At 48.6% G+C, this 25721-nt stretch overlaps 1 protein-coding gene across 1 annotated transcript in view; it reads left to right on the top strand.

The window, feature by feature from the left end:
- Positions 1 to 817: 817 nt before the first annotated feature.
- LOC135220845 (probable endonuclease 4) overlaps positions 818 to 25721 on the top strand; it is a 333180-nt gene continuing 308276 nt past the window's right edge. The window contains exon 1 of the mRNA XM_064258405.1: positions 818 to 842. The gene's annotated coding sequence lies outside the window, so the exon portion shown is untranslated. The remainder of the gene's footprint in view (positions 843 to 25721) is intronic.

The following is a 25721-nucleotide window of genomic DNA, read 5'->3' as shown; positions in this document are numbered from 1 at the left end:
AGTGACAGCATCATTCTTGAATGTCTTGTAGATTTTCATTGTATCTATATGAAGAACTTTGCTTTTGGCAAGTAAAATCCAAAGGCTATCGAACAGCTTAAGCCCATGTATGTGCATTCGTTGTTATAAACCATAAGCAAGACAGTTTTTCATTGAGAATAAATATTTAATGACAAAATAATGTAAAAAAAGAATAGGCCAAGTATATGCGTCCATTCATGATTATGCACCATGTACGTAAATCGTTTTTAAAATGAGAACAAAATAATACTCGACTTTCTGACAAAGAAAATCAAACAAAGGTGGACTATGTATGTTTTCATTGCTTACATCTCACGGAAGTTCGCTTTGAAAGGAGATTAGACTAATCAAGCACCGGGAGAGTAGTAAACTAAGGATTTTCATTCATTGTAACGCTTCATAAGAAAGTCAATCTTTAAACGAAAACAAATCAAAGTACTAACCCTTTTAATGAAATAGAAAAAAATGTTAGGCTTATATACGTAAACTTTGAAACGAAGCATGATTATACGAACTTAATAATCTTTACATGGACCTCTTCCTTTTTTCATTATTCATAAATGATTCAATAAACATTATGAAAGTCCTTGGGAGCCAAATTTAAACTTAACAAATTCATTTGGGAGTATTCAATTCGTTTTCATCAACCACTTTTCACTGGACGTCTTACTTGACGTTTATGAGATGTTTATGATGTCAGGCAGGGCTGGAGAGCATCGTCACAGTGTTGACGCCTTGGAATCACATTGGTATTGCGCTCCGACTGTGTGCAGGCATAACTCAACGTTAGTGGCGGCTTAAGAAGGGGGGGGTCGTGGATGGTTAGAGTGATTTACTATTTTTAACGTTAGTTTTTTTTAGTGACTATGTTTTCTCTTTCTAGTTTATTTTTCGGTTGGTTTCCCTCCCATTGACACCCCTGCTATATTGAGATCATTATTCCTTGGTTTTTAGACAGCAGCCTACCTCGAAGACTCTTCGCTCATAAATACGAGAACTTATGAAGAGTCAAGTTCACCAAATTAAATTTGGCTACAAATGATATGAATAATATAACTACCAAAAAGAATCCCGAGGTCCACTCACTGACACGCAACTAACGTTTATTTATTTAGAGCTGGATGACAGAAATTTCCCAGTGCTTGCCTTGACAGCTCTAACTTAGACGTAAAAGCAGTCTGGCTGAGCTTCCTACTGATTGCTGAACCAAATATAGCTCCAGCGAAAATAATTCTAGACTATAAATGGGAAAGTCGTTCCGTATCCGTAGTCGCGTGAACATTATACATTTTTGCTCCGGCGGGACGTTCGTTCGCCGTACAGAATACTGATACAGTACGGGGTATCTGTGTATCCCCTGAGAAGCAGTCGTTGATCATCTCATTCTTCAGGTTTTATTTTGTGAAGAGTTTACGGGTGATACCTAATTTCGATAGAAATGTCTACATCTTAATCCAAATATTTCACGTGGACCTATTCGAGTGGTGACACGCTGCCTATCATAATATACTTACTAGGTACTATAGCCTATTCAAGACGCTATTTAGCTAGATACCTAGGTAGTACCTAGTATTAGGATTATCCTTCTCGTTGACCTCGTCCAGCTAGGCTACTTGCTTACAGTACCAAGTGCCTACTCGTCAAGCTTATCATAGGAGGTACCAAAGTGCTTATAAAAGACTTATTGTTGTCTAGCCCTAGTGGTGACATTTGTAGCCTATATACCTACCTATAATAAGAGCACTTACCTTAGGATTGAGAATATTGAGAGGAGTTTGAAGAAATTAAATATTACCTAGCCTAGGTACTGCCTAGCTAGCCTAGTCTAGTACTAAGTAGTACCTACCACAGTGTAGGAAATTTGCTCTCCCACAGGACTACCGAACCTAGGTAGTCCCATTGGGGGGTACCCCTATGGAGATTTTGGACAGCTCCTAAAACATGATCCAAGACATTTCACCATGTATTAGCTAGGTACCTCCCTAGTAAGCTAGGATACTACATCTTCAGCTAACCTTAAGATGCTGGTCCCTGACCTGGTTGGGACCCAAGAGGGCTGAATGGCCAGGACAGAACCAGGCCATGTGAATGTTATTAGGGTAAATGCCCGAGCAGTGACAGCAACCACCTCTCTCAGAACGCGGCCACTTCCCGAAAAAGCGCTCATACCTACCTATTATATGCCGTTAGGATAGTATTTTGTGATTTAGGAGAAAACACCTAGCCTACTTCAAGAGGAGTGTAGTGGTCTCGGTGTGCTGCCTGTAGAGGCCACAACTCTTGTTTGATGCTCATGGTAACGAATTTAAGTACTTTTTTCGGGATTGGTGGCCGCTATGTCGCCACTTGGTCATTTACCCTATACTTAGTTTACACCCAGACTGCAACCTAACTATGAAACTCACATAGACTAGATAGGTTGGTACCTAGTATGCAATGAGAGGGGTTCAGAACACCCCATCTTTCTGTTTGATAATTAATAGTTTCTGAGATATGATTAATAAATATTGGAAAGTTTCCAATAGTATATGATAGAGCTAAGCATAACCTACACAGCTGTGTATAGCCCCTCACAGCTAACATTTTGAACCCCTATATACCACTAGTGGCAAACAAATTTACATATAGCCCTATACCTAATGAATTTATTTAATCCTCCCTGCCAGAATATAGGAGCTTGCCAAAACAAAAAACGGATACCTTAGGCACGAAGCCCTGTTCCTCTACACCTTTACTGAAGTCAGAAATGTTTAAAAATTTACCGTTAAAGAAGTAGCATGACCACTTTGTTGGATGAAGTTGAGGTAGTGACAATCTGAAAATGATAGTTTTGCCAAACAACAGAATAACAAGAATACTAACAGTGGCCTTCAACTTTTACAAAAAGTTGAAAACATGTAGCTAAGCATTTTCGAAAACAGTAATGGTATGGAACATGCAAACACCTCAAATCAAACAAACAGAAAAATATCCTGTGCAGCCTGAGAGGCAGTCCAGATGTAAACTATAATTTGACTGCAATGTATTTTAGAAGAGGTTAAAGGAAAGTTAAGATGCATCCCTGGTGAAGTAGGTTAGGCCTGATCTGCTTTTAACCCCTTCGCCACTGGCCTGCTACATTGCTGCTAATGCTTGCATACCGCATGAGACCCCCTGTCGACTGCGAGTATCAATCATTACTTGCTCCCACTAAATTTTATGTTATTCGTATTTTTCCTTCATATTCTTATGTGAAAACATTGTGTGTATGGATATCAATGAATATTTTTTACCCATTGTCAAAAAATTACAAAAAATATAGTAAGAATATCGGAAAAAAAAATAGGGAATATTTAGTAGAAAAAGTAATTGCAGAAGTAGGAAACTGTTATAAAGTAGTAGAAATAGCAGTAAAGTAATAGAAATAAAGTAGCAGAAAAAGTAGTAAAGTAGTAGTAAAATAGTAGTAGTGGTAATAGCAGTACTAGTTTTCTTACTGAAACAGTTATTCCTAGGTTTCATACAGAAACAGCATATACATCAATGAATGTTTAGGCAGCTGGTAATAATAATAATAAAACAGTAATAATAGTAATAATAATAATGTTAAAAAAGCAACAGCATCTCGTGACCAATACGTATATACATATGGGGCAGTTTATTCACCCCCATTATCATCTGCAAGCTATAAAAAACACATCTCATCACGAGTAACAGGCCTCCATAGAAGTCCTTTCACCTTACGCTTCCTGTTGAATGAAAGTACTACTCTGCCCGAGCATTCATCCATTCACACAATTTGTCAATTACATCACCACAAAAAAGGACAAAAAATGCATCACGTAAGCAGATGAAATCTGGTGTATAAGACATGGAATCCCATTGCCACCCTCCGTGAATCAGGGGGGGGTGGGTCTGGGCGCAAGTCACAAGATGGATCAGTTATGAACTGCCAGCCTTCATCGACAAGAGGTTCAATGTCTTCCAAACACTCGTTGTCACTGTCAACCTCTAAAAAATTATCACTATAATCATCATCTGATAGATTTGGCAGGTACTCAGACCCTGACTCTGAAACACTATCATCTGACATGATACTGAAAAAAAAAAAAAACATAAAATAACTGCAATCAAAAGGGGAAAAAGATTTGGAATTCAAATCTACATGGTTTACGGACAAAATCGTAATCATCCTTCTCAGATAATAGCCTGAGGCGCACTGGTATATGTTGGCCAGTACCCCTCCTAATATCCCATATGAAAATGACGTCACGACGTCCATCGGACGCTCATTGGTTAGAATGAATTGTGGTGGAGCTTCAGCACCTCTCTCGTACACAATACTGTGTCTGGAAACCATCCAAGCTAAAGAAAACGCTTTGCTTTTCGAGGAGGGATGAAAGACGTACACGCGTACGTCCCGGTCTTTTATTACTGTACCGTAAAAGACGTACATGTGTACGTCCCAGTGCTGAAGGGGTTAAGGAGACTGCCGCCCCCAGAGGTAATATTTGCCCTTATCTGCGAATTGACCCTTATCGTTTGTTCCTGCAGGAGTACAAATCATCTCTTGCAAAACCTTCTGGTTCTTTAACTACTTTGGGTAGATGTAAAAACATAAACACAAGGTGAGGCTGTAGACATCATAGCTGCATACAGAATGGAGAGGTTGGACACCTTTAATAGCCAAACCAGATTGTGACGTGCACTGCCTGGCACTATCGCTATGTGATGATTCATATGTAAACAATGGTGCAACTCATACAATCTAATGGAAAATCCTGTACTCTTTCAAACTTGTTTTCTCTGCTGTCTGTCAAGACTGTTAAATGATTTACTACACACCATTTACTGAATACAGTATACTGTATGCAGAAATAAAAGTATTTAATTTTGGGTGCTCTATTTCTTTACAGTTAAACCATAAAGTTTGTTCTTACATAATAAAAAAACAAAAACCCTCGGTCCTAACAATAGGAACTACTTAAGATGAAGCTTGGACACAGCCACTGAAATCTTTTAACAAGGTGGTTTGGTAGTTAACTGTCAGTCTGGTCAGTGGGAGTCTCTCCTGACCAAACGTAAAAATTGAATTTGCTTTCGGCCAATGTTGTGGATAGACATGTGCATCAACACTCTCTGTCCAACTGCTTACAGTTGATTTCTTTTCTATCCTGATGGGATTTTTCCTTTTTTTTTTTATTCTATAATATACCAGCAGTCCCCTGTTATCGGCCGACTCGGTTAGTGGCGATCTGGTTTTATGACACTTGTCTAGCGCCATAAAATAGGCATTGTTCCGATACGAATACAAACCATCGGTCCTTTACAATAGGAAGGTAACTAGCGGCAGCTGGAAGGGTCGTAAGCTTCGAACAAGGGAGTACTGTAGTTAACTGCTTGTCCGACAGTGCGTACACGCACGACTGTGAGGTGAAGAACCACTTTGCTTTTGGCCACCGATGGAGACAGACGTGTTGTTTGCTCTCTGCCCGCTTTCGTCGTATGCTTTGTATCTTCAAATTTGGGTTACTTTGTGTGTGTTTGATAAAATACTGTAAGTATGTGTGCTTTGCATTTTATTATTATTTCATTATTATGCATTCTCGTGAGCTGGAGACGTCCTCACGCCCCCCCATCAGCCGCAGAGTTTGCCCTGGTGTGGAGGGCCGTAAGTGTGGGGTCTAACGCTCTTTTTCAGAGGTTGATCCTCATGAATAATGTGCTTGGTGCCGAGGGCGCGAATGCTCTCGGGCCGAGCCCCGTGTTGTGTGTAATAATTGGTTGGAGGAGCAGTAGGTGCTCTATGAGGGTAGGAGGAAGCGACGTAAGCCTGCCAGGAAGTCTTTCGGAGGGTTCTCCGGCGACGCCCTTGGTCACAGACACGTCTTCTTCCTTCCTGCTGCCATCCCAGCTCTCGCGTATGGCTCCTTCCCCTTCTGGAGGATGGTTGCTCGTTCCTTCTCTTAGCCCAATCCGTCGAGCGGAGAGGAGGGGCGGGATACCCCGACATCCAATTGTACTCGGGGTCTTCCGTTTGTTCGGGGGGGACTTGTTCCCCCCCGTGTGAGGGGGAGCCCCTCCTACTAACCCGTTTGTTTTTTGCTTCCTCAGGTGCTCCTGCTGTGGGCGACGGCCTCGGCCAGGTATGGTTCTCGCTGGGTCTCCGGGGCACACCGAGCGTTCAGGGGCTGCTGCATCATCTGGCGGGTGCTGCTCCGGTCACCCATGGACCGGTGACCACCGTCTCAACCTCAGGGTATGCCGCCCCCCAAATCCCTCCTACCTGGTCTACACTCAGCATGTGGCTTCGGTGACTCCTTCGGCTGCTGTGCAGGCTCCGATTGCTGGCCTCCGAGGAGGGTCGTGCCTCCTCCACACATGTTCATCGCTCTCGCCCCAGCCCCCTGACTTTCAGTGTCCTAAGAGTTCGCCCCTGGATCTGCCACCGGTACCCAGGATGTCGCTGGCTGCTGCCCCGTCTCCTGCCGTACCTGTTTTGCCTGCCATACCTGCCTTGCCTGAGCCAGTCCCTGCTGACGTCGTTCCTGCCCGTGGTGTTGCTGCCACAGTCGCAGGTCCTTCCGGACAGGTGCAGCCGGGCCGTGTTGCTTCGGCAATAGCCCCGGCTCCGACCTGGATGAAGGACCTGACGTCTGTCCTGAGGGAGCTGCCGAAGAAGAAGAGGGTGTCATCGTCGTCTTCTTCGCCTGCTGCCGCCTCTTCCCCTTCGACTTCCAAGGCTTCCAAGCCGAGGAAGAAGAAGGCTGCCTCCTTCCCCCCTAAGAAGTCTCCTTCGGGAACTTCCGGTGGGACGGGGTTTCTTCCGCTGGTCCTCCTACTCCTTCGGGAGCGGGGCCCATCTCTCCTTCCGCAAGGAAGAAGACGGGGACCAGAGGGGTACCGGCTAACACCGGTACTTCCTCGCCTGGTGCTAGAGGTCCTACCTCTACACCAGGTTCTGGCTCGGCCTCTCGTCCGCGAGAGGTACCGAGTGTACAGTCTCCTGCCGGCGACCGTACAGCCAAGGCTCAGGCTTCCGAGTTCGCTCGGCTCCAGGACCGAGGCACGGAGCGGAATGCTGGCGAGAGTTCGCTCGGGTGACTCGCCAGGCCAGCGATCACTCTCGTAGCGAGCCGCAGGCTACCAGGGTTGCCATGACGGTCCCAGACCAGCCACGGTCTGAGGCTGGGAAGAGGTCCCCTCAATCTCAGGAACTAGCCCTGGCTGGTTCCAGTGGTTCGACGTGCCGTGAGGACAGGCACCGCTCCCACCGTGACTGTGGTCTCTGCAGGTCTCCTGACCGCCGCTCCCACCGGGACCGGATGGGTAGGGAGACCAGCAGCAGCTCCTCTGACGCACGGGACCGGGGCTGTTGTTCTCGGTCCAGCCGCGCGACCAGGCCCGCAGCTCAATTGCCTGCAGCCCCCCAAGCACACCGGTTCTGCCAGTGAGCGAGGGGGGAGCATCAGGTCTTCCTCTCCAGTTCCTTCAACTTCCTCGGGCTATAGCGGGAAGGGCGAGGCGACACGGAGTGATTGTGAGGGGCCCTCACGGTCCCTCCACGGCGCCCTACGAGCTAGGCACTGTCTTAGGACCGACCAGGTCGTACGCGGAAGTGGCAGGAGGAGACCAGGAGGGGTCTGTCGCTGTTCCTCCTTCTGAAGGAGGAGGGTCTCGAGAGGTGTTCTTGCTGGAGGTCGTTTGCAGAGGTTATTGCGCTGATTCGTCAGCACAACGCCCTCGGGGAAGGATCGCCGCTCCCACCTTCTGAGCCCATGTCCCGGCTTGAGTCGTTCTGGGGGCCTAAGAAGGAACCCAAGACGATGGTGGGTCTGCCGTGATCAGAGCTGGGCCAGGTGGACTCGCTTGTCTCCGGACAAGAGGGTTCGCTACGGTCCGTTAGGTTGTCCAAGCTACTTCCCCCGCCTCTACTGCGACAGAGGAAGTTCTATGCGCCTTCAGAGGATCCGATGCCGCCCAAGCAAGTTAACCCGGAGCCCAAACAGGCTAACTCCGAGGGTGTCTCTGCAGTAGCTCCTGTCAGAGAACTTGTGGTTCTCGCAACAAGAGGCACTTGCACTGAATCCACTGCCATGGCGGCTTTCCAGGCAGTCTCCTGGCTGGACCTGTGGTCCCTCACAGTGTCCAAGGTCGCGGCCATCTCAGGAATTATCACTCCTGAAGGTGACCTGGCTGTCAGGAGGCTATGCCAGTCTGGGGGTAGGGCCATCCCCTACCTCGCCCACCAGACGGTAAACCTGTGGGCCAACCTGGTACTTCGGCGTAGGGACGCAGTCCTCACCCGAATGTCCAGGGCGGCTGGGCGTGAGGCAGCATTGGGTCTCCGTTGCGGACCAGTGCTGAGTTCCTCCTCTCTCTTCCCAGGAGAAATGGTGGACTCCCTGGTACACCAGGGAGTCTCGAAGGCTTCTGGGTAGCCTCGATCGACTGCAGCCAAACCCAAGAGCTTGGTTAGTGCTTCCTCGGCTGCTAAGACGATTGCATCGTCGAAGCCCCGAGGAAAGACTCTGCCTTCGACTTCTGCCATGGGCGGTCGCAATCAGCCCCCCTCCCACCCCTACTTTCCACGAGGAGGAGCCAGGAAGAAGTCGAAGAGAGGCGGGAAACGCTAGGGACGGCGTTCCCCCTCACCTGCTGCCGGAAGTGGGGGCTGCCTGGCGAGCCATTGGGCAACATAGCAGCGCTACGATGCGGAGACCTGGATAGTAACGTCCTTCGGGAGGGTATCTACTACCCTTCGAGTCTCGGCCACCCCTCACCTCCAACCCGGTCCATCTTCAGACCTACGTTCTTGGAACATCAAAGGACGTAGCCCTTCGACAGGAAGTCCAAGCCATGCTGAGCAAGGAAGCTGTGGAGATCGTCAGGGATCGGTCACCGGGCTTCTACAGCCATTTTTTTCTTGGTGGAGAATTCTTCGGGGGGCTGGCGCCCGGTGATAGATCTCTCTCCTTTGAACCGATTCATTCGCCAGTCTCGGTTCATGATGGAGACAGCACGTTCCGTGCTCGACTCTATCAGGGAGAATGATTTCGTGCTTTCGGTGGATTTGAAGGATGCGTATTTCCAGATACCTGTCCATCAATCCTCCAGGAAGTACCTCCGCTTCATCCTCGACGGGACGGTGTACCAATTCAGGGCACTTTTGCTTCGGTCTCTCAACCGCCCCACAGGTGTTCACTCCGGTGTCAGCTTGGACCCACTCGTCAGGGATACGTCTTGTGAGGTATCTCGACGACTGGTTAGTCCTGGCGAGCTCCCACTTGCAGTTGCTACGGAACAGGGATCGACTCCTCGAGTTCTGCCGCAATCTGGGGATCTTGGTGAACTTCGAGAAGTCCGACCTCAAACCCAAGCAGAGGATGAAGTACCTTGGTATGCTGATCGACACGGTAGCAGGCCGAGCCTTCCCCGCGGACTCGCGGATCAGCAGATTCAGGTAGGCAGCCGACCGGTTCCTCACAGGGAGACTAAAGGAGAGTTGGTCACCGTACTTCCCCGTGTCCCTCACAGAGGAGGTGAGGCAGGACCTAGCCTGGTTGCTGGACAACAGGAACCTTGCAACCCCCCCCCGAGATGTTGCAGTTTTCAGACGCGTCAACCGATGGATGGGGCGCACACCTGTAGGAGTTGCTGGCTGCAGGAGTATGGGATCATCACGACAAGCACCTTCACATCAACGTCCTGGAGCTCAAGGCAGCGTTCCTCGCTCTCAAAGAGTTCCAGGACCGTCTGATGTGACACTCGGTGGTGTTGATGTGCGACAACACCACAGTAGTGGCATACGTCAACATACAGGGGGGACCTAGTGTCCCTCCCGTTGCACCAGTTGACGTTGCAGGTCCACGAGTGGGCCGCGGCTCACTCGGTAGAGCTGTCAGCCCGCTACATTCCAGGCAGAGGAATGTAGTAGCAGACTAGCTCAGCTGTTGGGATCAGGTGATAGGGACCATTCGGTCCCTACACCCAAGACATGGCGGAAAGGCTCTTCAACCTATGGGGGCGTCCAGTCGTGGATCTGTTCGCCACCCGGCACGACAGACAACTTCAGGTTTTCTACTTGGCTGTGCCAGACCCATGGGCAGCTGCAGAGGACGCTCTTCAACACCCGTGGGACATCCTCTTTGTTTACGCCTTTTCCCCGTTCTGTCTGATTCGCAAGGTGACCAACCGAGTGTTGACCACCCCTAATCCCAAGATGATCCTGATGGCTCACAAATGGCTGCAGGCCATTTTGTATCTGGACCTGCTGGCTCTCTTCTCAGAGCCACTCCTCAGCAGGCTGCGGATTTCCTCGTTTCCTCGCCGAGAGAAGCTCCTCTCCGTCCCCACAGTCAGGAATACAGAGCCGCCCTGGCCCTAGTCTTGAAACAGGGGAGTGGATACCTCGAACTCATTCGAGATCTCCCGGCTATGAGGAGCTTCGAGAGGTCTTACCCACCCAGGGAACTCAGGGCGGCGGGGTGCGACGTGACTCTCGTCCTTAGGAGTTGAATCGAAGTCCCTTCAAGCCACTCCCAGAGTCGTTAGACAGGGATCTGACCCTCAAGACCCTCTTGCTGGCCCTGGCATCGACGAAGAGACTAGGGAAACTGCATGGCCTTTCCTTCGACGTCAAGCATCCAGGGGATGGGGATCTGTGACGCTCGATTTCGTACCGAACTTTGTAGCGAAGACTCTGAATCCTTCGGTCCCTGCCGACCGGTTCGAGTCTTTCACAATCCCCTCCCTAATGAACTTCACCGACATCGATGCGGATGAGATGCTGCTTTGTCCTGTGAGGGCGCTACGGCGCTATCTGAAGAGAACTCGGCACCTCAGGCCCGAGTGTCGACGCCTCTTTGTTAGCACCAGGATGACCAAGAAAGAAGTATACAGGAAAACTTTCTTTCTGGCTGCGTGAGGTGATCAGGAGGGTGTACGAAGCTCATGGTAGCGACGACATCCGTACCCTTCATCCGAGAGCCCATGAAGTCAGAGATATTGATCCATCCCTTGTATTCTACAAGAACTCCGTGGCGCAGGTGCTGAAGGCAGGGGTCTGGTCCAACCAGACCACCTTCACCTCCTTCTACCTTCAGGATATAGCCCACAGGTCCTTGGACACTTTTTCCTTAGGACCCGTGGTGGCTGCTCAACACGTTTAGCTTACCCAGCACCTGAGCAGACAGAACAGCATCGCATCCTTGTGTGACTGCATGAAGGGATAGGTGAATGAGAATGTGACTGGCCTTCTCTTCCCATCTTTTTCTCTCCCTCTACCTGTGGGCAGAGGGACGCGGTTGTATCTATGCTGGATCAGGAGGCGATGCAGGTAAGCTACTCGACTGAGCCCGTAGTAACAATTATCTGGGATTCTCGTCTCGCCCTCTCTGGACCGTGGTTTCGCCCAAGTGTGTGCAGATCGTAGAAGACCAGAACACTGAGAGTGCTAGAAATTCCAAAGAACTCAAAGCACTCGGCGAAACCTTCCTCAACGACGGGAACTTACGTCCGGTAGGACCAGAAGGTCCCCCCAGGAACGCAGTCCCCAACGTGGAATTTTACAGAGAATGCTATGCAGGATCCCTCCCCTTCCCTTCACTGCCATAGGGAGAGAGGGAATGGGGGAGGAAGATTGGATACTCGCTCGCCTTCCCAGCGGAACTAGCAGTCGGAGAAATGAGTACGAGCAGCCATCACCGTGCGGTGATGGCCGCTCAGAGTCTAGGAAAACGTTACCGTCAGGAGAAAACTTTTTCCCGAGGAGGGTTACGAACTCGTACTGTAGGCTAAACGTTTGCCGCCACCGTGACCGTCGTCTGGGTGGGGCTGAGCGAGCACCTGACAGGAGAGAGCCGATACCGTCCTCCGACGCGTCCCAGTCCTCGTCGAGGTCGAAACCTCTCAAGAGGACCGAAGGGGGAGCCCACCCTTGTCTCTGAGTGCGTGGTCCAGACAGACCATCACGTGAACGGCGGTGATGGTCCCTCCGAGAGTCTGGGAAGCGTCATTCATCCTCGCCAGCCCCCCACAATCTCCTCCAACCACTTGAGTGAGGATCTGTTGGTCCCAAGACCAAACCAGGCTCGTGGCCAGACCGTAAGAAGTGCATTCCTCACGGTCACTCCTGTTCGCCTCGTTCCTCCCGGTGTAGCCTGAGGAGGTTGAAGGGACAGGTGAGGGAGACCTGATGCTCCTACCCTGCCTACTAGCAGAACCAGTAGGCTAGGAGGACTGCAGGCGATCACCAACCCATGGTGGCTATCGAGCTGCAGGTCTGGACCAGCGGCCTCTTGTGGAGAAACGCTGGAACTGTTACGAGAGCTCCTCCCCTGCCTAGCCTACCAGCAGAACCGGTAGGCTGGGAGGACTGTAGGCGATCTTCAACCACGGTGATGATCGAGCTGCCGGTCTGGACCAGCGGTCTTCATACGGAGAAACGCTGGACCAAGAACGGAGCGTCAGTCTCTTCAGGAGAGCTGCTGGCGATCGGGCTGCACTGGTCGAGCGGCTAGACTGAGAGCAGCGGCGACAGTCCCGAGCGTCAGAAGAGCTGCTGCTGGTTCCCCTATCTGTCCGGTCCCGGTGGGAGGGGCGGTCAGGGGACCGTCAGTCCGCTGTCGCGGTGGGAGCGCGAGGAGCGCACCCCTCACGATCACTCCTGATCGCCTCGCTCTTTCCGGTGTAGGCTGAGGAAGTTGAAGGGATAGGAGAGATAGGCCAAACGCTCCCCCCCCCCACCCACCAGTAGAACCGTCGTGCTGGGCTGCAGACGCTCACCAACCCGCGGTGGCGATCGATCTGCAGGCCTGGTCGAGCGGCTGGACCGAGAACTGCGGCAACGGTCCCAAGCATCAGAAGAGCTGCTGCTGGTCCCCCTTTCCGCCTGGTCCCGGTGGGAGCGGCGGTCAGGGGACCGGCAGAGTCCGGTGTCGCGGTGGGAGCAAGGCCTGTCCTCACGGCACGTCACACCGCTTGGCTGGTCCAGGGGACCGCTTCCTCGCTTCAGCCCGCGGCTGGTCTGGGACCGTCACATCAGCCCTGGGTACCGCCGACTCGCCATGAGAGCGATCGCTGGCCTGGTGGGAGTCACCTGGGTGACTCCCACCAGTCTTCCACTCCGTGCCTGGATCCTGGCGCTGAGCGAACTCGGTTGCCTGGGTCTTGGCTGCACGGTCACCCGCAGGTGACTGTACACTCAGTACCTTTCGCGAATGAGAGGCCAAGACGGTACCTGGCATCGAGGCGGAATGGAAAATCTGGCGCCAGACAAGGAGGTACCGGTGTTAGCCGGTACCCCTCTTTCCCCGGGTTCCCCCGTCTTCTTCCTTGCCTTGCAAGGAAGGGAGACATGGGCCCGCCCCTTCCCGAAGGAACAGGAGGACCAGCGGAAGCCCCAACTGTCCCACTGTAGTGGGCAGACCCTTAGAGGTCTCTGAGTGAGACTTCTTACGGGGGGGAAGGAGGCTACCTTCTTCTTCTTCGGCTGGGGTGCCTTAGAAGTCGAAGGGGAAGAGGTAGCAGAAGATGATGGCGACACCTTCCTCTTCTTCCTAGACTTCCTCTTCGCCAGTTCCTCAGGACAACCGACAGGTCCTCCATTCAGGACAGAGTTGGGGCAGTTGCCGAAGCAACAGGGCCCAACTGCACCTGTCTGGAGGGACCTGCCGGAGTAGCAGTGGAGAGAACGCTTCCTCGAGGAGGGCTACAAACTCCTACCGGCCTCTGCGTGCACGGACCCACAGGAACGTCACGTCAACCCTGGGCACCGAGCGATCGCCGGTCTGGCGAGTCACCCGAGCAACTCCTACCATCTTCCACTCCGTGCCTGGGTCCTGACAGGGAGGTAGAACCTTTGGAACCGGGAGAGGAGATACCAGCAGTGGCTGGTACCTCCATGGTCCCCGTCTGCTTCCTCCCCGAGGAAGGAGAGATGGGCCTCGTTCCCGAAGGAACGGGAGGACAAGGACCAGTGGAAGACTCACCTGTCTCACCGGAGCGAGACAGACCCTTAGAAGCTTCGTCCAGTGACATAACCCCCGGGTAGTAGTAGTAATGAAAATGATTATCAGCAGGGGATCAGTGCACACACTCGAGGATCGGTACGCAACATTCCAAGGTTAGGATAACCAACACGAATAGCATCCAACCAATACTGCTGAAAACACAATCACCACTAGTCTGTAAAATAAGGAAAAAAATATTAAAGTAATGAGGATACTCCTCACACATCCAAGGGCGCTGCCCTCCGAAGTGAGAGGAGATCCCCCAACATCAGCACCGCACGCCCATCCTTCTACCTTCTTCCGATAGTAAGTGAAAGGAAGAAGGAGAAGAGAAATTACCATAACAAAACACGGACAATCCTTGGAAGTTCCCTTGGTAATTCCCAAGCGTAAGCGTAATTTCCAGATGAACACATGTCTCATCCTCAAGAAAAATACATATCTCTTCCTCATGCAGGTCTGAGCCAGTGTTAAAGGGCGAAAGAATGTACAGTGGACCCCCCGTATTCGCGTTCTCCAGATTCGCGGACTCACACGTTCGCGGATTTCTCTTGGGAACGTTTCCCTGCATTATTCGCGGAAAATTTGCGCATTCGCGGTATTTTTCTATGATAAATATCCAAAAGTTCCCGGTTTTTTTTATGAATTTCATCTTAAAATGCACTTTGTTCCGATACGTAATACAAACCATCGGTCCTTTAACAATAGGAAGTAGCTAGCGGCAGCTGGAACGATCGTAAGCTTCGAACAAGGGGAGAACGGTAGTTAACTGCTTGTCCGACAGTCGCGCGCCGCGCGACTGGGAGGTAAACAAATCACTTTTGCTTTCGGCCGCGGGTGTGAAGGACGTGTTCGTCATCGCTCTCTGCCCGCTTCATCGTCGTATGCTTTGGTTTATATTGTGTTTTCTACTAATGGTTTGTTTGACTTGAAAATGAAACTGTAAGTACACTGTTTCATTTTCATTACTTAAATTATGAACCAACATGGAGCTATCGCCGTAGATGCGGCGATTCCTCTCTTTTCATGAATTGAACCCTTGAATTATGTCCGGTGCGAGGGCGGGAGGGCGCGCTCGCGCCGAGTCATGTATTTTGGGCGAAAGTGTGTAATTGAAAAATGTAAGTATCTTTTCATTATATTTTTGCCCTGTGCGTTCGAGTACGAGAGTGTGATTGCGCTCGGCACGAGCCCTTTTATTTTGTATAATAGAATGCAATGAAAGTGGATTCGCAATTGCAATATTCTTTTCATTTATTTATTGCATGAATTTAATTTGGATCAATTTTCGTTCTTACCCGGGAATTGATCCTTACGATTATTATATGTGAAAGTGAAATCGCAAGTGCAGTATTCTGTTTCATTTTCATATATATTTTATGATAGTATCATATTATTTGGATCAAGTTTCCGTCTTACCCGGGGATTGATCTTTTCCCTTTAAGTTCTATGAAATGAATCGCAAGGGCGGGCAGTATTCTGTTTCATTTTAATATACTTTTCACTGCTGTGCGGGGGTAGGGGAAGCGAAGGTCTGCCAGGAAGTCGTCGGAAAGCTCTCCGCGACTCCCTTGGTATCCGATTCTTCGTCTTCCTTCCTGCCCCCCGCTCCAGCTTCTTCGTTGTATTTTGTATTTGGGGTCTTCCTTGCGGTTCGGGGTGGGGCATGTCTTCCCCCCGTGCGTGATGGGAACCCTCTTACTAATCTATCTATGTTACCGCAGGTGCTACATCCGTGGGAGACGACCTTGGACAGGTATGGACCACCGCGGTGGCAGGGCTGTGCCTAGCATCCACGGGCTGCTGCAGAGTCTAGCGAGGTCTGGGGCGGTCTCCACTACTACCACGGCCGCTCATGCTGCTCCACCCCCCTCCTGGTCTACACTCCCCATGCTGTGTCGGTGACGTCTGCCGCTACTAGGGCCGCCGCCATACCGAGGGGGTGTTGCCGCCGCCGCCTGTTTTCTCGTGTTGCCTGCCCCAGACTTCCGGTGTTCCAGCAGCTCGCCCCTGGACCGGCCGCCAGTACCCAGGTTCCGCTGGCTGCCGATGATTCTACGAGACGATCGCTGGGCCTGCCGTACCTGCCGCTGATGTGATTCCCGCTGTTGGCTTGGCTGTCCCTTCTGGGTCTACCGCTGCCGCTGTTCCTGCCGCTCCTGAGCTGGTTGCTGTTCCTGTCGCTCCTGGTTCCTGAAAACCTGTCCATGCTGGTCCTGCCCACGGTGTGTCTTCCCCCAGTCCCAGGTCCTTCCGGACAGGTGCAGTCGGGCCGTGTTGCTTCGGCAAATAGCCCCGGCTCCGGCCTGGATGGAGGACCTGACGAACTGTCCTGCGTGAGCTGACGAGGAAGAGGAGGAGGAAGAAGCTGTCATCTCGTCTTCATCGTCTGGCTGCTGCCTCTTCACCCCTTGCGAACTTCTAAGGCCCATAAGCCGAAGAAGAAGAAGGCTGCCTTCCCCCCTAAGAAGTCTCCTTCGGGAACTTCTAAGGGCCCGTCCCACCCCGGTGGGACGGGAGGGTCCTTCTGCTGGTCCTCCTGCTCCTTCGGAGCGAGGCCCGTCTCCCCTTCGTAAGGAAGAGATAGACGGGGACCAGAGGAGTATCGGTTAGCTCTGGTACTTCTTCGCCTGGTGCTAGCGGCGATGCCGCTACGCCAGGTTCCGGCTCGGTCTCTCGTTCGCGAGAGATCCCGAGTGTACGTTCTCCCTCGGGGAGACCGTACAGCCAAGTTTCGGCGCCAGAGTTCGCTCGGCGCCAAGACGCGGCACGGAGCAGAAGGCTGGTGAGGAGACGCTCAGGTGACTCTTGCCAGGCCAGCGGCCGCTCTTGCAGCGACTAGCTGGTAACCCAGGGTTTTCCCCCAACCCTAAGAAGGCTCCTTCGGGACCTTCTAAGGGCCCGTCCTCGCTCCGGCGATTCGGGGAGCTCTTCTGCTGGTCCTCCTGCTCCTCGGGAACAGGGCCCGTCTTTTCTTCTACCAAGAGAAGAAGACGGGGACCACGAGGAGTACCAGCTTCGGCTGGCACTTCCTCGCCTGGTTCTAGCGGTTCTGCCGCTAAACCAGGATCCGCCTCGGCTTCTCGTTAGCGAGAAGTACCGAGTGGACGGTCTCCCGCTGAGAGTACCAGTCCAGCCAAAGTCTTGACACCGAGCTCGCTCGCCGCCAAGACCGAAGCGCGGAGCAGAAGACTGGCGAGTGTCGTGCAGACGACTCTCGCCAGGCCAGTGGACGCTCTCGCAGCGACCAGCTGGCTGCTCGGGTTGACGTGACGGTCGCTGAGGCGAGGAAGGGGTCCTCCCCGCGGCCGTCGGTACCAGCCACGGCTGGTACCAGCGGCTCGACGCGCCGAGAGGACGCTCGCCGGTCTCACCGCGGACAGCGAGCCTAGCAGGTCACCTGACGCCGCTCCCATCGGGAACCGGGCGGAGACGGTAACCAGCAACAGCTCGCCTGACGCTAGAGATCAGCGTCGACGTTCTCAGCCGAGCCTCTCGCCCCCCACCAGGCGGAGCGGCAAGGCTAGGCCTGCTGCTCGATCGCCACCGCGGGTTGACGATCAGCAGCAGCCCTCCAAGCACGCTGGTCCTGCCAGCGAGCTAGGGGGGAGCGTCAGGTCTGCCTCCTCTGTGACCTTCAACCTCCTCGGGCTACACCGGGAGGAGCGAGGTACTATGAGTGATCGCGAGAGGTGCGCGCTGCGATCCCGCTATGACGCGTATGGACCAGGCACGGGTTCTAGGATCCGACCAGGACATACCGCGCAAGTAGCTGGAGGCGACCGTCAGGGGTCTGCCGCTGTTCCTCCTTCTGAAGGAGGAGTATCTCGGGATCTGTTCTTGTTGAAAGGACTGGACGGTCCTACTCCGCAAGACGCGGTTACTCCCGAGATACAGAGGAATTTGCAGAAGTCATTAAGCTGATTCGTCAGCATAATGACCTTGCGGAAGGATTGCCGCTCCCACCAGCAGAGCCCACGTCTCTGCTCGAGTCGTTTTTGGGGCCCGAGAGGGAACCCAAAACCGACGGTTGGGTCTGCCGCGATCAGAGCTTGCCGAGTTCTGTCTCAAACCAGAGTCTCTCGTCTCCGGACAAGAAGGCTCTCTCAGTTCTGGCCGGTCGATCAAGCTACTTCCACCTCCTCTACTGCGACAGCGGCGTTTCTACGTGTCTTCGGACACCGTATTTAAATACTCCTTCGGTCCTCCTGAGAGTTTCGACCTCGACGAGGGACTGGAATGAGTCGGAGGACGGTATCGGCTCTCTCCTGTCAGGGTCGATCAGCCCCACCATGACGACGTTCACAGTGGCGGCAGACCCTTACCTACAGTGAGAGTTCGTAAAACCCTCGCGGGAAAACGTTTTCCTCCTGACGATACGTTTTCCCAGACTCGAGAGGCCGGCGATGGCTGATCCTACTCTTCTCCAACTGCTAGTTCCACTGGGAAGGCGAGCGAGTATCCAATTCCTCCCCCATTCCCTTCCCTCTTCCTTACGGCTCACGAGGAAAGGGGAGGGATCCTACAGAGATTTCTCTGTAGGATCCCACGTTCGGGACTGCGCTACCGGGGGGACCTTCGGGTCCTACCTGACGTAAGCCCCGGTCGTTGAGGAGGAATCCTGCCCCATTCTCGATTTCTACGGGAATCGAGAGGACCACCAGCCGATATCGTTTTGACGAATTCGGTGGGGGTTTCGCAGACTGCTTAGAATTCTACAGAATTTCTAGCGCATTCAGAGTGTTCGAGTTTTTTTACGATCTCCAAACACTTACGCGAGACCACGGTCCAAAGTGAGCGAGACGAGAATCCCCGATATGTTACACGATAATCGGGAACCTCGCCTATGCTCGAATTCTGGAATTTCTAGCATTGGGAAGAAGACTGCTGCTGAAAAGAAACTATCTCACAGTAGCCGACCAACGGAATAGAGAAGATCGGACGGGAATATCCAGTTTGGCTTGAACTATCGTCTTAGTATTCGTTCACCATTGAAGCTTCCTTCGAGGAAGACTTCTCTTCACTCTCTTTAATAGAGATCGAAGGTGGTCGGTCTCCAATCCTTATTTTGTTTTCTTGAAGGAAAGAATTTAGGATGGAGATCGTTGTTCAGAATCCTACAAATATACTACGTATATTAACCTCGCGACCTGATTCTACTAAGCAGTTGAATTGTCCGAGGGGTAGGCGCATATCCTAGTTAATCTACGGATTGCGACTTATAAGAGAAGTATTCTAATTGAACTGCAACTCGGGGTTGCCTGCAACCTCCAGGAGTTTTCAGTTTCAATTTTATATAATTATGGTTTTGTCACGACAACACCATTTCAACTTTTATATTTACCGAAATTCGTTTCGCCTAAATATAATTGTCGAGCATATCTTTTATGCTCGGTAGTTCTAGCCGAACGCATTCCTTCGTGGAATAATGGATTACCTGGCAACTCAGGATGACGATTCAGCGAGAGCTCAGGCTCAACTCCTGCGTATTGAACTGCCTGATAGCAGCTCAGTATCAGCTGGGCCTCCGAAATGCACGGTCAGTTATGTCTCTCTCTCCCCTGCTTTGATTGACTACCGAACCGTATCTCTGCCCAAACAATCATGGACTTAGGTCTCGATTAACGGGGATTCTCGCAATAATGAAGGACCATCTACTGCTGTGACGCTAGATTCCATCGCCTTCGACATTGCGAGAATTTTCAACAGAGATATCTCTTGGACTCTTTCATCTTTCTGTTTACCGCACGGTAACAGAAGTCTGTACAAGTCTCCCGCTGCATCGCACTGCGATAATGCGAATGATTTTGCAGACATCTGAGTTTGTCTTCAAAATATCTCGTATTCGTAGGTGTACAATTGTTCATTGTTCAACCCGAATTACGAGATGTGTCAGAAGACATCGCCTACTCTCCGACCTGACAGCTCTACTTCCAAATGTTCAGCCCATGAGAAGCAGTTCTCAGGCGGCTTTCCCTGTGTTTTCATTACTGAAGAACGCCTCGCTTTCATTGCAACTACGACTTCTCACCGGACAGCAATGAAATAGCGGTTAGCGTTTTCAGTCATTTGTAAGCACAGGTTATGAATCTTGAGAATCCTTCTCTCGATTCATCTGTGAAGACGTAGGTTGCATTCAATATCTTACCTTCGTCTTCAACGGTACATAGTGTTGTTTCTCCTTAGCTGAGATTCAACAACCATGAGATGTTTACTTCAGGGACCTCGTCTCTAGAAGGCAATTGACTTTCGCATGTTGGGCACATGCCTTAAGAGAATCACCTCGCTGTCCGGCATTGGTGACAAACAAATACATTATTTGTTTGGTCTCGGCATAACCCTTTAAAGGCGAAGGTCACGTGACTTACTCGGATGCTTTGACAACTTGCCTCCTACCGAACGCAGTCAGTCGGCAGCTGTCAGAGCGCCCGAGTCAGTTACGAACTACGCTGTTGACTTAGTTCGGTTGTTACAGAGCAATCATTACTTCGTTTTAATAGCTTGTCACAGTACCCATACCATTGACACCCACCATGGAGTGTCGGTGTCCTATCCACTACCGAGAACTTCGCTGCTTGGGGATAGGAGGATGCGAGAGACTTCGTGGCAAACGGACAGACCAGTATGGTACTGGACATCACCGAAGTAGAGAAGAGGGATAGGTCATGCGACTATTTCCTTCTTTTCTCTGAGGAACTGCATGACTTCTCCTGCGAAGTCAAGCATCCAGGGGATGGGGATCCGTGACGCTCGATTTCGTAACAAAACTTCGTAGCGAAGACTCAGAACCCTTCGGTCCCTGACGATGGTTCGAGCGTTCACAATCCCCTCCCTAATGGACTTCACGCCTTCGATGCGAAGGAGATGCTGCCTTGTCCGCAAGAACTTCTCCGTGGCGCAGGTACTGAAGGCAGGGGTCTGGTCCAACCAGACCACATCCCTTTCTTCTACCTTCGGGATATTGCCCACAGGTCCTTGGATCTTTTTCCTTGGGACCCGTGGTGGCGCTCAACACGTTGTGTAGCGAACCCAGACCCTCGCAGGCGAACAGCATCGAGTCCTGGTGTGACCGTAAGAATGGATGAGTGAATGAGAGAGTGACTGGCTCTCTTCCATCTTTTTCTTCCCTCTACCGTGGTTAGAGGGACACGGTCGTCACCCTGCTGGATAAGGACAAGATGCAGGTGAGCTACTCAACAGAGCCCCATCCATCCCTTTCACTAGGGATGTAGGAGCGTATATCCACCACTTCCTCCAACAAGGGGGAGGGGAGGAAGTGGATGCCAGCTTGAGACAACCCATACTTTATGTTGCCTCTTGCAAACAGGAACAAGTTCTTGCTTGCTGGTACGAAAGAGATACGCTGCCTCTCTCTTAGTACTCGGCCCAGAGGTCTGACCATTGATCCTGCGGTGCACACCCCGATCAATCGGGACAGAGGCTTGGATCCCTCCCTCGCTCTTACGACCAGGGAGGCATTCCAGGGATGGACGAACACCAGTCTGTTCATCAAAAGACTCAGATTCCTCCCACCAAGAAGTGAGTCTTCCTATTGTTAAAGGACCGATGGTTTGTATTACGTATCGGAAACAAATGACAATTGTCGAAAATTGCATTTTTCCTAACTATACAAACCTGAGGGTCCTTACATATAGTCCCTCTCATGCCACCCCTCACTCTGCGTATTTTGCATGGGCAAAAGCAAAAGTGATTTGTTTACCTCCCAGTCGCGCGTCGGACAAGCAGTTAACTACCGTTTTCCTTCTTGTCGAAGCTTACGACCGTTCCAGCTGCCGCTAGGTACTTCCTATTGTTAAAGGACCTCAGGTTTGTATAGTTAGGAAAAATGCAATTTTCGACAAATTGTCATTTTTGTGATAAAAACTATTAAAAAAACCAAGCTTAAAGATTTTTAGTGGGTTTTCTTGAGTTTTAACTAACAAAACAAATAGGCTGTTTGTTTTAGCATTTTTATAGGGGTTCCAAACATTCGCGGGTTCTAACTATTCACGGGGGGGTCTGGTACGCATCCCCCGCGAATACGGGGGAACCACTGTAAATATGTTGGCATACCTTAGCCGCCGGCTCTTAAAAACAAGTAGAGGGGCGGTTACAAAGGCTATCACAAAAAGTGGGTTTGTATATTGACCTTCTTACGCCGATTTGACGTATTAAACGTCGAGATAAATTGTCTCTCGGGTGCCGATTGGACCTATTAAACGTCGACATAAAAAAGTTTTTTTAAAAAATTCTCGGAAAAGTACTTATAGGCCTACCAGGCGAAAACTTTTGAATCATGCGCCTTGGGGGATGCTGGGAGCTCACGGATCAAGGCGTTGTTTTGTTTACAATCGTTACGCAGGCGCGCAAGCGCGAATTTCTTTCTTATCACACTAAAAAGTATCAGTGACACATCTCAGAAATTATTTCGTCACTTTGACATAATTTTTGCACCTTTTTAAATTAGCCGTTACATGGAGTATTATATATGAAAATGTGCGCAATTTCATGTAGAATACAACAATAAACACTCATGATTGTAGCTTTTATCAGTTTTGAAATATTTTCATATAAATAACAATAAGTGCCAAAATTTCAACCTTTGGTCAACTTTGACTCTACCGAAATGGTCGAAAAACACAATTTGTAAGCTAAAACTCTTATATTCTAGTAATATTCAATCATTTACCTTTATTTTGCAACAAATTGGAAGTCTCTAGCACAATATTTTGATTTATGGTGAATTTATGAAAATAACTTTTTCCTTACGTCCTCGAGGTAACTCTTCCAATAAATTTTTGTCGTAATGTTTGCACCATTTTAAATTTGCCGTTACATTAAGTTTTATATATGGAAATGTGTGCAATTTCATGCACAATACATCTAAAAACAACCCATGGTTGTAGCTTTTATCAGTTTATCAGTTTTGAAATATTTTCATATAAATAACGATAAGCGCCAAAATTTCAACCCTCGGTCATCTTTGACTCTACCGAAATGGTCGAAAAACGCAATTGTAAGCTAAAACTCTTATATTCTAGTAATATTCTAGTAATATTCAATCATTTACCTTCATTTTTCAACAAATTGGAAGTCTCTAGCACAATACTTCGATTTATGGTGAATTTATGAAAAAAAAAACATTTTCCTTACGTCCGCGTGGTAACTCTTCTGAAAAAAATCAGAAATTTTTGTGTGCGATTGTCGTAATGTTTGCACCATTTTAAATTAGCCGTTGCATAAAGTTTTATATATGAAAATGTGCGCAATTTCATATAGAATACAACAAAAAATTATTGAAGGTTGTATCTTTACTCATTTTCGAAATATGTGCATATAAATCACGATAAATAGAAAAAAAAAACCATGTTCGGTTAACTTTGACTCTACCGAAAGTCGAAAAACACAATTGTAAGTTAAAAATCTTAGTCTAGTAATATTCAGTCATTTATCTTCATTTTGAAAAAAATTTGAAGTCTCTAGCACAATATTTAGATTTATGGTGAATTTAAAAACAAACTTTCCTTCCCTCCGCACGCGGATTCTCCGCCGCAAATCTCTGAAATACGTATGTCGCATTCACGTTATATTTGCTCCATTTCATATTAGGCATTTCATAGAGTTTTATATAAGAAAATGTGGGCAATTTCATGTAGAATACAACCAAAAGTAATTGAAGGTTGTAGCTTTCTCATTTTTGAAATATTTGCATATAAAAAAAGTATATATATAAAAAATTTACATTCTGTCAACTTTAACTCGTCCGAAATGGTCGAAAACTGCTATTGTAAGCTAAAACTCTTAAAGTATATCAATATTCAATCATTTATTTTCATTTTGAAACAAATTGGAAGTCTCTAGAACAATATTTAGATTTGTGGTGAATTTTTGAAAAAAAACATTTTTTTACGTTCGCGCGTTACGAATTCATGCATCATTTTGTGATAATATTTTCTCTGTGTTGCTTTGACCGTTTTACAATGTATTATATACCAAAATGATCACGATTCAGTGTACAATACAACGAAAAAAAAATTAATTTGTTAGCTTTAACTGTTTTGCTCACAGCGCAATTTGAATACAATTATATATGAAATTTTGTTTTTGCGCTATCATATATCGCATTATTTATATATGATAATGATATTTTTTTTTCATTTCTGATGGTTGCATACTAAACTTCAGGCAATGACAAAAAAGGAGCCAAAAATGAACTCTTAATCTTGAAACTAAGCGCGCTGTGATTTAAAAAAAAAAATCTTTTTTCTGCTTCGGCGTTCACTCCGAGACCCCCTCAGCATACAGGAGACGATTTTTATTATACCCCTTCGGCGTAAGAGGGTTAATTGAAAAACCAAGGACAAACCTTTGTTTAGTATTAATATCAAACACCATATATGCATAATTATTTAAATACAAAAAATAAACCAAAAGGATCCCACCGGGAAAAAAGATTAACGACCAGTCAGCCGGAGCTCACAAACGCACATCTTCCTCGGAAGATGGCCGAAAGTAAAGTGGAGTGTTTACATCCGGGCAGGCTAGCCTGCCCCACGGTAGTTACTGCATAACCACCTTGTTCAAGATTCAACGGCCGTAATTCCAGCTACGCCAAAAGTATATTCCTATTGTTAACCCTTAAACGCCGAAGCGGTAAAAAAAAAATTGTCTCCCGTGTGCCGGAGATGTTTCAGAGTGAGCGTGGAAGCGGAAAAATTATTATTTTCAAAAAATCACAGCGCTTAGTTTTCAAGATTAATAAGAGTTCATTTTTGGCTCCTTTTTTTGTCATTGGCTGAAGTTTAGTATGCAACCATCAGAAATGAAAAAATTATCATTATCATATATAAATAATGCGATATATGATAGCGCAAAAACGAAATTTCGTATATAATTGTATTCAAATCGCGCTGTGCGCAAAACGGTTAAAGGTAACAAGTTACTTTTTTTTTCGTTGTCTTTTACACTAAATTGCAATCATTTTGGTATATAACACATTGCAAAACGATAAAAGCAACACAGAAAAAATATTATCACATTATAATGCATGAATTCGTAACGCGCGGACGTAAACAAATTTTTTTTTTCAAAAATTCACCATAAATCTAAATATTGTCCTAGAGACTTCCAATTTCTTTCAAAATGAAGACAAATGATTGAATATTACTATACTTTAAGAGTATTAGCTTACAATTGCAGTTTTCGACCATATCTGACGAGTTAAAATTGACAATGTCAAATTTTTTTATATATATATTTTTTATATGCAATTATTTCAAAAATAAGAAAAGCTACAACCTTCAAATTTTTATTTTTCTTTTATTTTATGAAATTGCGCACATTTCATATATAAAACTCTATGAAATGCTAATATGAAACGGAGCAAATATTCCGAGAATGGGACGTACGCATTTCGGAGATTTGTGTCGGAGAATCCGCACGCGGAGGGAAGTAAAGTTTTTTTTTAAATTCACCATAAATCTAAATATTGTGCTAGAGACTTCGAATTTGTTTCAAGATAAAGAGAAATGACTGAATATTACTAGACTGTAAGAGTTTTAGCTTACAATTGCGTTTTTCGACCATTTTGGTAGAGTCAAAGTGACCGAATGTGGTTTTTTGTTTTTTTTCTATTTATCGTGATTTATATGCAAATATTTCAAAAATGAGAAAAGCTACAACCTTCAATTATTTTTTGTTGTATTCTAC

The sequence above is a fragment of the Macrobrachium nipponense genome, chromosome 2, assembly GCF_015104395.2.
Source record: "Macrobrachium nipponense isolate FS-2020 chromosome 2, ASM1510439v2, whole genome shotgun sequence".
Lineage (NCBI taxonomy): Eukaryota > Metazoa > Arthropoda > Malacostraca > Decapoda > Palaemonidae > Macrobrachium > Macrobrachium nipponense.
This window is presented reverse-complemented; position numbering and strand designations above follow the sequence as displayed.